General features: G+C 31.3%; 1 protein-coding gene across 1 annotated transcript in view; it reads left to right on the top strand.

Annotated features, from left to right (window-relative positions):
* Positions 1-257: 257 nt before the first annotated feature.
* Positions 258-13,681, top strand: part of LOC124369179 (putative metabolite transport protein HI_1104) — an 82,439-nt gene continuing 69,015 nt past the window's right edge. Inside the window, exon 1 of the mRNA XM_046826989.1 lies at positions 258-378. The gene's annotated coding sequence lies outside the window, so the exon portion shown is untranslated. The remainder of the gene's footprint in view (positions 379-13,681) is intronic.

Raw genomic sequence — 13,681 nt, 5'->3', positions numbered from 1 at the left:
TTTCACAATCATTATGGTTCAATACCACGGAATTCTCCTGAAACTGAAGAACCCGACGGTGATGTTTTACTTAGGGCATGTCAGCGTCTTGTAATACAGGACCGTTTTTAGCTGCTGGCAATCTCGTGTAGGGGTGTACAACAGCTGTAACCGCTGCAAGTAAGTAAGTAGCCGTGACGTTCTAGAGCAAAAACCGGAACTAAACACCAAGCTAACAATGTGAAGGCGAAGGGTTAGTGGCTGGTCAAGATCAGACTCAATGCCAGAAGGTGGGGCTCCAGGAACCGCGAGAGACAGTAGTCTTTCAGCGTCTTACCGCTCAGCTCGGCTCAGGTCCGGCACCAGCTTCTGACGTCCAGCTCCTCGACATCGTCACCGGTGAGTACAAGTAGGTCCACGACAACTGCGGGACAAACTGTTGCAGAACTAGCTCATAACCCGTATCCTAAAAAAATTCCAGAAGCTTGTAAGTATTGACTGGCTTATTCAAAGATAATAAATGGTAGAGAAATAAATATGAGAAATATAAAACGTTAAATAAAATGTTACATAACGCCTTACATAAATGCAATTATCTACTTTATGGACTAAATGGTTAGTATGTATATATATATATATATATATATATATATATATAATATATATATATATATGTATATATATATTCAGCCCAAATTTATATTAATTTTATTCTTAAAACAAGAGGATAATAAATTATATATCGCTAATCTGAAGCACATTAATCCACATTTAATTACAATATTGTGAGTTATTGGCAATGTATAAATAATTCAATACCTATTAAAACATGTTCTTTTTTAACTTTGGATATATATATATATCACCAACGGTGGCGTAATACGATTAATAGCAAACGAAATTAAACATATCAATTTTAATGCTTTATTGCAATTTCACATGGTTAATATATATATATATATATATATATATATATATATATATATATATATATATATATATATATAGTTTATTTTAACTAAGTTTAATTAAGAATGAAAAATAAGATAATAGTTATAGTGTATTTTTGTATCTGACTATGAAAGCGTTTCATACAACAACATTAGTTGCTAACAAATCATAAATCCTCTGGAAAATAAGACAAGTCACATACAGTACTACAGACAAGAATATTATACACTTTTAATACATAAACAATATGTAAGAATACAGACAAACATGATTATTACTGATGATATTTAATACCAAGGTCTCCATTACTTCAGTTCCCTGAGAATGTAAAATGATAAGCTGTAAGTGATAGCAGTATGAATAATTATGCCGTTTACTGGCGCATGACTTAATCATGAGTATCATAAAATATCAGTCATAACTTGTGTTATTGATAAACGGCGAAATGTGTCTCACGTAATATCGCTTTGAGGAAGAGGAAATGATCAGAAAAATTGCAGACATTAAATTTGCACAAAATTATTGTGGAGTATTGCGATTATTATAGCACACATTTATCAGCCGTTTATCCTGCATGGAGAATGTCGCAAATAATCCATGAATTATGTTTAATAGGTCATATGACATTAAGTTTGTTCTGGTGCTCACAATTTCAAAATGATAATAATTAGAAATAATATTAAAACTGTGGTATAATTTTAGGCTACACAAATATTTATACTACTCTTAATATGTTTGGGTGTTAAATACCTAAATTTGATTACATAACAAAGTTTAATATGTTAAGATGTTTTCTCTAAATTTGCTTTATAAATCTATCATGATAAAAATTCAAGCTCATTTTCTAATGACAAATTAGAAATCTTGTTTTTAACAATAACTTACTATTTTGATTTCGTTCTCTTATTTTGTTAGTGATTGTTATTTTTCTCCCGCAACGTCTTATATTTGAAAATTATCGTACATTATTATTTAAGGTATGTATTGATAATAATACATCGGCTACACAATACACTCAAAAGTTACAACAATAAGATAAAATCGATAAAACTAGTATTGTCAGTCAGACACAGAACGATCGTAATGGTAAAAATTCCATCAATTACATCCGTTTAAAATTGATTACACAAATATCTTCAATATACACAAATATTTTTGGATGGGGGGGAATGAGTAGGAGAATTACCGGGTCAAATAACCACCGAATCTGTGAGATGTAGATGTTAGGTTTCGTAGAAAAGAAAGCCCTTACACTTCTAATATTTCAGATATTGAACAACATCGGAAAGGAAGGCCAACATCCAGCTGATAGACCATGGATGTTGACCTCAACTAGTCATATGTGAAAGTAATGCAGTAGATAGTGCAGTTTTAAAAGAAGAATTGCATGTTCGAAGACACATTAGTGATGTAGATAAGGAAAAGACCCAAACATATTTAGTTTCTAAAATTTTATATTTGCATAATCAAAAATAATTTAATGAAATCAAAGTTTTCTTCATAAATATTATAGGCCCGTATTGTTTTGTATTTGCCATGAGTTGGTTTTATTTTATATGAGTTAATTTTCCAATACGCACAGTAAAATACTCCGTATTCATCATATCGAAGTATAAATTGCTAGTAAATAATATCCCTGAAATTTCTAAGAGAAATAAAAGTGTTTTAATTTATTACATCAATATTAATATCCACTGACATGCTTAGAATGGTAGAACCTAAACAGTTAAGGTGACTTAATCGGTTTGGGGTTGGGTTATTTGTTTTTAAGCCACAGTCTACTCAATTAATTTTGTTAAAAAAGTGAAAACTGATTAACTATTTAATCCACAATAATTTTGGGCATATAATAGTTCATGATTTGGGCTATCATGAAATCAGAATCAGTATAAAAACGACTGAAGCCGTTTCGGTATATATAAATTTGACGAAAAGTTGTAAGATCTTTTTATTTGTAAGAAATACGCTATTTAGTTTTTTAGTGTAGAATTTTTGTAATGTCACATTTCACTAACAATATCTTATTACCTTACTCCTATTGCTTATAATAGAAACTAATCTGCAATTTATATCCATCCATACCTTTAGACCTTCGTAATTGTGCTGGTCACCAATATAAAAGTAAATAAATAGTTTAAAAGTCTATAATTTTTCGTAGAGGGATGAATATGTGGTGTCTTTACGAAAAGGAATTTGACTATGAAATCTTAAAAAATCAACCCAACCTAAACCTGATTGGACCCACCTTAGGTAAAAGTATATGATATAGAATTAAATTTTGGTATTAATTACTTCCCCAATTTGAGTCCTGTTATCGTAAAAATAAGTTATTTTGTTTGGATTTCAAAGCCTTGGATACAGGGACTATGCACCTAAAGATACGTTAGATAAACTATGTGAAGAATTACTGAGGTGCCTTGTGCAGCGTCGCCAGCTTTTAAAGACAATTGAATATTGTGTCATTGTCTCTTCTCTCTTCGTAGTTTTTTACCGAATTAACTGGGATTGACAAGCGTACATTTGTCGTTTTAGAATGCCTAAGTCAGACATCTCCTCTGATTTTCGAAAGACCTATTCTCCACTAAATTTCAGATGTAAGGGAATATAATATTTGTATAATATCATATGTAATGTGAACAAAGCGATAAGATCTTCGCTCATTCACTCTAATGATTCTAATTCATTCACAAATGTTTCTCAAAATTTAATATATACAAAATGCTTTTAGATCCCGCAATCTCATGAAAAATATGGAAATTTCACGCATAATTAGATACAATGGAGTGTGATTGCTAATATTCATACTAAGGAGTCGAAGAAACTTATTATTTAGTATCAATTTCCTATTAAATCAATTCATTAAGCATCAATAAAAAGTGAGGTGATCATAAATATTCAGCAGGTGTGAAGATACTGAACTTATTGTTTCCACTTATCTTCTTAACACCTTTTAATCCGTAATTATGACATTAGTATGCACTGTTAGTGGAATATGTATACTATTTTATGTTATAAAGTTATTCAACTACTATAATCTAATAAAAAACCTGTCAAACCAATTATAAACAGTCTTTTATGGACATTGTATCGTTGAAGGCCATGAAAGATGATATAGAAAACTTACAATTCTTAAAGCTTTTCTTTATTGAGCGTAACGTATTCAAAAGGAGGATAACATAAATTCAGTTTACAATATTAATGAAAATAATACTAGTTTTACTTAGAACAGACACATATTAAAATATAGTTGAAAAGCAGGCTTACCACTAGTAACAAGTCGTTAATTATTATTATTCGATTGAAATGCCTCAATCAGGAATTGTATCAGTTTCTATTTTAAATAAAGTAAATTAGTCATCAAGAGAATAATTTAGATGTATTTCCTAAAAATACTTTCACGTATTAAGTAATATTAAATAATCGTTTTCACTAAATGTAAGTTAAAAAGTATTATTGTTTGTGCTTAAAAATATTTTTAATAATATATTTTCAAACACTTTTTATCTAATCCGAGATTTAAACATTGTTAGACCTAAACCTAAAACAAATTACTGAGAACTTAACTTACGGTTCAAACTACAGTTAATTTCTGTATCAAACGTTCGTTGACGGCCGTACATAACTAAGTGGGCAAGCTCTGACTTAAACTGTTGTCTTTTAAGGTGTATCAAGAAGCTATAACGAACTTGTTCTTGGGCGTTCTACGTAAATCTTCATTTTTGGAACTTTATACTTAATATGACAATGATGGTAATTTGAAGATTGTACTTTCAGTATAACGCTATTAGATTTATTTCGTGTAAAAAGTATTAAAACTAACATTTTGCTATTTATGTGGAATAATTGAAAGCTGTATACAACCTTTGCAGGGATAACTTTAGATGTGGATAAAATATAGTCAATAAATACCTGTTTAATTTGTGATAGGGTAATAGATACCTTGTAACCATAACATCACAAAGTGCATTTTCGTCTAACAAAAATTTCAAATTTTGTATTACAATAGGATTATAAATGCATCAAAAAGTAACCGTACATACAGTTAATATACAATAGGGTCATACGTAACATGGATAACATGGTCAATTTCTGACTGGATAAACATCACCACACCCACCCAAAAGCTCAATTTTAGCTTCTGTAGGCTATAAAAGAAATTAAAGTTCACAGGATTTATAATCTGAATTCACTCAAAAAATAACGAAGGTAAAACCATATTACAGGTTTAAGAAATAATTATGCCTCATTTAGTTTATTAGCTTTAAAACCGAAGGATAAGATCCATCATTTAATACAAAGAAAATTTTATAAAGAAGATTTTTACAACAGTTATTCATATATTACAGTGTTATTCTGCCTGCCCTTGTGACCTAAAGAACCTGATAGGATACTAACTAGCATAATCATTGCGAGGTTAGTGTTTATAAATGTGCTCAGGTTAAATGATTGATTCGACACCACAACATTTTCTTTTAGTTTGTTTACAAGTCCAGCATGTAACTTGTAATTTCTCAGTCATCAAATTTCTAACATTTTACTTTTTGTAATTGAAAGAACAACAACCTTTTCCCTGAAGACAGGATAAGGAATCACAAACGGGACGCTGAATTAGACTGAGTGAAGTTAAACACAACTAAGGTATGCCTTAGGTGTTACAAACGGCCACTTTCTCCAACCAATTACATTAATTACGACCCCTAATCTTACAGGATTACAGTGGTCTGGCTGTTAATAAGGTATTTGTATTCATTACAATTACGCATTGTCACAGTAGTAAGACATGCGTTAAATTCATGAATTAAATTAAAGCCCATTCAGATCAAGTTGTTCTGGAGAAGGAGGCCTATTAAAACCTTAGTGGGAACATGGCTCTCTAACCGGCTTTACTGAAGGTTGAAGCCATGTTTAACATCACCTTTATACGGTTTATTTCCATAATTGTTTGGTCTTTTGGTCTACTGCACCCTTTTCAAATATATTGATTTTGAATATTCTTATATATATAATATTCTTGAATATACATATTTATTTTTATATATATATATATTGGTCTGGTGATTCAGTTAGCTACCATTAATGCCTTACTTATGTGAAATATCTACACAATAATTTAAGATTGCATTCACCAATAAAACAAACTTCAATATTTAACAATAAGGTCTTACTACTTAGCACATTTATTTGTATCAATGTATTTATAAATGTTAATTGATTGTTTATATAAGCAGCTGTAACTAAAGCAGACTGAGGGATTTATTTAGTTTTATTTATTTATATACTTATTTATTTATATTTTTTTGAGAGTATTTTGTGATTAAATAGATATACTCTCTTTATATATATAATATATATATATATGTATGTGTATATATATATATATATATATATATATATACACACATACATATTACATAAATATATATATATATATATATATATATATATATATATATATATCTTTGATTTGCTCTCTTGATAATGAAGTCTGACTTTACAAATTTGTATTTATTCCAAAAGTATCTAAGACTCGACATTGTGCTTAGTTTTAGGTAGCTATATCAAAGATGGTTTTAAATATTGAAGTAAAATTTCCACTAAACTTCTCACAGTAAACTCATTTAAAACTGAATAACTATAAAATTATTTCTTAATCTTAATAATAAAGTCACAGTTGAATGTGTTATTTTGTTTAAAACTAACGTCTGTTGCAAAGGGCCAAAGATAACTTTACTTTTCTTAGATCTTTTAACCCTAAAAATCAATACGATTTTTCTTGGGACCAAGGGAACATGTTATATGTGACAATTTCTCATAGTCTCTAGAGCCTTTCTATCAAGAGAGACTGATAGGTCATAATTAAATGAAAATTAATTAATAAGGAAACCCACCACTATTGCAGGATAGTTCCAACTACGCCTAACAGGTTGGTATTCCCCCATCCACTCTATTTTACTGACACTATTTCTACTGTAGTCCTACTACTACGTGAAAACATAAATTCTCACAGTAACCGTTAAAAATAAACATATGCAACCGTTATTTTTTACTATTTAAAAATAATTAGATTTCTGGGTAACACTGATTTTCACCATTTTCAAATTCCACCGTTAAATGTGTTTACTTATTCTAAAAATATCATTTGCATATTAGCGAAATCCACTATGTGTATAAACATCAAAAATACAAAAAAAATATGTTACCCATAAAACTCGTTATATTCAACTTCGTTTGCAAGCTGGCTGTTTATTCAGTAACATATAGAAAAATATATAAAGATATTTGGTAGCGCATTAATAATGTCTATAATTAAAACACCTCCCATAATACTACTACCAAAAATAAGGCTGCAAAAATGTTTGGAACATTGTTCTTACGGGGCTAATGTCAAGAAGGTATGATGATATGGTGTACATTCGGATCTTATAACACGACGTGAGTATATAATTTCGTAAAAGACGACTTGTATCCCGTTTTCAGGATTTTTTAAATAAATATCACACTTATTTGAACACTTCCATGAATTTCAGTTAATAAGTTATATCGGCGTCATCATTTTGTTCTTAATGAACCAAATAACACTTATAGGTCACTCTTATTCAAATATTGCCCATATGACGTAAGTGTACTGATGTTCATTTTAAAAGAAATCTCCATGTTACAAAGTGCTTAAATTTTAATATTACCAAACTCATTTTCACATTTATTTGTGATTTGCTAAATTATTTGAAATTACTATCAAATATTGCTTCGCTTTGGAGTCTTTTTTTTAATTTCGAATATATAGAACCAACTAAACTCAGTATAAACCGTTTGGTCCATATTTCAATTTACTCATTGCGATTCCTTCTGCCTTCCAATAATGACAAAATTAACATATTAATAATTCGCCAAATTTAATATAACTTTAACACAAATATAGCTAACATTTATATTTGTATATAAATTAAATTCAATCAAATTTTTCCTTACTTATTGGATAGGAGCATGTGGACAAAATCTAACAGATTGGAACTAATTTACGATAATAATTATTGAACTAAACCTACAGTCAAGGCCAGTGAGTCTTCTTCCCTGCCTTCCCATGGCCTCGCGACCACTAACAAATCTATTAGGCCTAAATCAGACCCTAAATTACTGGTTACCTCACACGTCAAATTACATAGGACCTTAATTTAGCTCTAAATTAATTCTTTTAAATTGGACCGTGTGTCTTCTGTTGTTTTAAAGCTACGCTGAGACAGTGAGCTTACAAGGGTATAGTTCAAATAAGAATTACCTTCTAAAAACTACTCTTCAACGAATGATAAGCCAGTACAACCGTTTTACACCTTAAAAGAAAAGAAAGTGCAGTCATTTGAAAATTACTGTTTTATAGCATTTGACAGACATCTAAAATACGTAAGCCCGTATTATTTTCGAAATGGAATAAAATACGAGGGACATCCAATAACTAAAAGGACAAATCAGCCGGAAGAAAAAGTTTTATTTTACAAAACTGTTTATTTATAAAACACGACTTCAACATAATCACCACCAACATTTATGCACCTGACCCAACGAATTGTTTACCGGCTACATAAAACTCTTTGTCATGGTGTTTTAGCAAATTCCCACACTTTTTTGACATCCTCGATATTCTGGAAGTTCTTCCTACGTACACCTCAATCGGTAGACGAAACAAGTTGAAATCACTTGGCGCTAAATTGGGGCTGCAAAGGGGATGAGATAGTAGTACCTTCCAGCCCATTTAGTACTACATGAGTTGTCTTGCTGGAGAATTACACCTCCTGTGTAGTATCCACGTTATTTCTCGCTCATCGCTGGTTTCACCTTGTAAAAAGCATATATAAATGATTATTCATTGTACACTGATCTTCGAGATGATTACAAAACAAAACCTCAAATTCTCAAAACACCGACAACATGACTATTCTGCTGATTCTTGTGTGATTCATTCAGTCTTTTTGGGTTTTTGTACCATTTTTAAATTGTTCTTTGGTTCATACAAGTTTCGTCATATAATTTAATCATTCTAGAATGTATATTAGCAGTTGTTTCACCTTCATCTATAAAATTTGAACAATTTGGAATGTTAAAGTGGATTCACCATAATTAAATTGCATTTTGATGATATGAGCACAACATTAGTGTATTTGAGTCGCACCGATATTAAAGGCATTTAACTTGTTTATTTTAATCCGTCTTTTTCTCCACGTCAATTTATCTCTTCAGTTATTGGATGCTCCTCGTATTTTTATTAGACTTTAAATAAATTAACATAATGTAGAGATTTGAAATAACATTCTCTGATACTCTCTCTCTACAACAATTAAAATTTTATGTTAAGTAAATCTAAGGAATAAAACCTTTTTTTGCATTTTAGACCTTAAAGTTGCAGTAATTTTAAGTTATATTTATAAATCACCTTCACACAAAAACTCCAATTACCTTCTCAATAACGCATATTTAACGAAACATTCTATGGAAAATTTGGGACACTTTAATGCCCAAACAATGTCTCTAAATTGACTCATTTATAGAATGTATAGTTTTTGTCGAACATCCAAAGCTACACCATTTTGTTAAATTAAAATCACTTCTCTTAAGAAATGGTTATCTAATTTAGCTTTACTGCACTAGACAAAATCATATGCACTAATGTACAGGAAGTTAAGAGCTGGTTTTCCGTTCAAACATATTCTATATGCCTGAAACATTGTGTTTACATTTTTAGATTTTCATGTGTCTCTACAAATGTCTTTTCTACGTTAATATCCAAACCTCACTCGTATTTTAGGTATAACATAACAATTTGGCATGGTATTGGTCTTACACAGACCATGTTTGGTATACAAAATGCTCGGTATGTTATTTATTAAAATTAAAAAAAATACTCGTACTTGTTTTTCATTGTAAAATTTAACGTATATCTGTGACTATGTTCAAATATAAATGTGCAAAAGTAGTAAAAATCTTGTTATAGTACTTCGTATCAATCTCAAGAAATAAGACACCAAACCTTTAATGTTTTATTATTTTACGGTATAAAATGCTCAAAATTATGTTTTCGTACCATTCGCAAAGTTTTATTACGCAAAAGAGGTATTATCATAGTATGCAAATTTTGAGTTGGGAGAAATAGTTCCAATTGTCTATCTTTAGTCTATTCAAAAAACAATAATTATATATGGAGAAAGTTGAGCCCACACATTTTGCTTTTGGGTGTTCGTAGCTCAGGTATACTAGACACCAAAGAAGTGATCAAGGACATTCTACATGAGGTATACATTTTGCATTTTGACAGTTTATGATTTGATTACTTATACAGTCTAATTTCTGAGACGTTCTTACCAGTAGACGGTACAGATCGTCAGGGATTCGAGGCCACGAATTCCCATTGCATAACAATTCAAGGATGTTCCGTCTGATCGCTCTGCTAATTTTAATTTACTATGTTCGCCGTTCCATTAACTAAGAGCTTTGTTTTCCACGCTCAAGCGACTCTGAGGTCAGCCACTTACGCAACGTAAGCACTGCGATAGAGGAAAATGTATGCGGACTCGAGTTTGAAGTTTGTGTAGGCTGGCTGCACCGGAGACGGACATGAAGTGTGAAGTTATAAACATTGAGGTTAATTTATCCCTTCAAGTAGTAATTGGTAAAACCAGTACCTACTTCTAATGTGTCTCGTATAATCGGAATTTTTACATATAACGTTATTTATTTATTATCAGACACTTTTGTGATGTGTCTGACGAAGATAGCCTTGCTATCGTAAAGCCTCACAAAAATAAATGTTTTAAATATTGGTTTATATGTTTAAATGTAATTAAGTTAACAGTAGGCATTATAAGCTGATGTCCTCAACAATTTCAGTAACTTCTCCAATATAATTGTAAAATGTCAGTAATATTTATAAAGTAAAATTAAGATGTGTATTAGAGAAGGAGACTCTTGTCGTAACGATAAAAACGATAAGATGGTACGGTCTCAATACGGGTCAAGAGCCGGTTGGCTGTACTGGCGGCCTACTTGATTTTATTCCCATAAACACAGTGTTAAATTTCAAACATTTTTACACCATTATTTTTAGTAGTTGAATTACGGAAGGTGGCTTAGTTGAAAGATGTGATTATACGTATCCAAAATATTTTTTAGATTTTTTAACAATTTTATTAATTATTTATTACAAATTCTCAAACTGTTTTGTATTTATTGTTGAAATACTCAATAAGTATACTGCTTAAAACAACTCTTAAACTTTGAATTTGTATTCATCATATCTGTAAAATCTCGCATAATTATTTGACCAAAAAGAAAGGATATAAATTTATTCGAAATGTAATATTTGTTCTACCGGGGTTAAGTTCAAGGTCACTATCGCCTTCACGTACAGCTTTTGTGTTAATGTGACGATGAAAAGTTCTCCAGCCTACTTTCTTTACCCTAACGCTACGGTATGGTCCCTAGTCTTTTTACGAGTCCCAGGTTTAGTTAGGTTTTGCTCCTATCTTGCAACATTCCGTCGAGTACCTACGTGATCTTTGCGAGCTCAAGCTCAAGCTGAGGCCGGTCCGCCAAGGCCGGGAACCCGTCATCCAGATTGCGTCATCAGGCTCGTAAACCATAGGGGAGCTGAACAGCTCTAATGAACGACGCAACGTCAACAGCTGGAGCAACATTGTAGATTGCAGGTGACACCGGTCTTACTGTGTCACGCACGCGTGTTTGTATACCTGCGCATCGCCCATTGAGAGACTCAGTGATGTCCGAAGCGGTAGACTTCAGATCTACAGTAACGCTTGATTGCTATCGGCGGAGTAAACGCTAATGCACAATTTGTGGCCACTAAATTCTCAGCTCATTCTTACTGTATTTTATTCCAGTGAAACCATGCCGCATCCCCTTGCGTCTTTTTTCTTGGTTTTGAGCAAAGAATATGTACGATCGATCTTGCTGGTCAGATACCATTTATCGAACGACAAAGTTTGATAAGAGTTAGCCCTCGATCTTTAATCTTTTTTTTCCAAAAACTGCTGTAAATGGTACGGTTAGCCCCATTGTTAGCAGATTAAGTCTAAATCTTTTATATCCTTAAGCTGTAAAAGAATCAAATAAGCCATTGATCATGGAATCCAACCTTGTCATGGAGTACAAACTACACATAGGAGACAAAAGCATCCATTCAATCTATATCTCGGATAATCTAAGACGTCCATAATAATGATATTACACGTCCATTTTTCACAACAGTGATTCAAATATCGAAGATTTGAATTGAAGGAACTTTAAAAAGTCTTAATTAATCTTCTGTGGCTATAAACTGGTGTACAAATTAATATTGGTTTTATATACTCGTACTTACGTTATCCTTAAGGGGTTTATGTACAAGTTTTAGAATATGTACATGTACAATCCAAATTCCACTCACTCACCGATCTTCAAATCTAAAATATACCGTAAAGCTGACATTCGCAGAGGTTATTTCATAGCTTTGCAATAAAACTGGATCTTTCAAACTTTAACTTCAACTTTAAGGTTGTTTCATAGGTTTAATTTATGAAATTGCGGTATGTTACACTTTCTTCCCTCATGGAAACTATGTTATAGTCATACATTGTCCTATTTTCAATGGACTTACAGCTACAACGCTTCAAACCAACTGAATCGATTATCTGGAAGATTTAATCGAAATAGGGTTTGATCGAATATCTGATATCACTGGTTTAGTAAGATATTGTGCTTACTTCTTACGTAGACAAAAGAAAGATTTTTAGAAATTGTATTTCCAACATAACAATGCAGAGTGAGGTGGATTATAGTTAGGTATATATAGGGACTGCCAAGTTTTTATGAAATCTAAATTAAGCCAATTTTTAGTAATCAAACAAATGCTGACTTTTGTTCAGCCATAACAATCTAAAAGTTTGTTTGCATATGGTAAAACTCTGTGTAAAAATAATTTAATATCAACAATTTTCTACCTTTGCCTAAGCAAGTGAACTGATATTTGACGTATTTCTCCCCAGAATACATGATATGTAATGTAAAGTGTAGTCAATTAATCATACCAGCCAAGCAAGGCCTCAGCCATACCTTGACACTGTGACAGCTCACTGCCAAGCGGTTAGTGTCCACATGATGGTTCCGTGAGCATATGTAAATCAGTAAATCTTATATTGCTAATAATGGTATATGTTTCGTTGTATCGTACCAGTAGACTTAAGTAGATATTATCAAAATCAAATTATATTATATATAAAATTGTATATCTAACCATTTTCTGTATCAAATTATACAATAATTATGTGACCATCCCAGATAATACTGAGAAATCTAATAGACTCATTTGAAGTGGTACTAACTCGCTAGGATTTTTGAAAGAAATTTAAAATTCTTTATATACTTAGTTTATTCTTTAGTCCTTAGGTATTTACTCTATGTGTTACATATAGTTTTATGTTTGTATGGGTCTAAGGTATTAATAATCTTTTGGGACATTTTGACAAAAAATACACACTTTCAAAACTCAGTGTAACTTTAAGCCAAATGATACTAAAATTACTGACGTACGTTTGTACGTCAATTTAAATAAATTACAGGAATACAATTTAAATAACTGATGTTTCATTAGCTACAATGAGCAATAACAAACCAGTAGAATTCAGCTTTAGATTCACTTGACTTTGGAGATGAGTCATTGTTTAGCAAATCTGCTTGGAGAAGAAAACCTTGACGTATAATGTGTTAC

This window comes from Homalodisca vitripennis, chromosome X (assembly GCF_021130785.1).
Source record: "Homalodisca vitripennis isolate AUS2020 chromosome X, UT_GWSS_2.1, whole genome shotgun sequence".
Taxonomy (NCBI): Eukaryota; Metazoa; Arthropoda; class Insecta; order Hemiptera; family Cicadellidae; genus Homalodisca; species Homalodisca vitripennis.
This window is presented reverse-complemented; position numbering and strand designations above follow the sequence as displayed.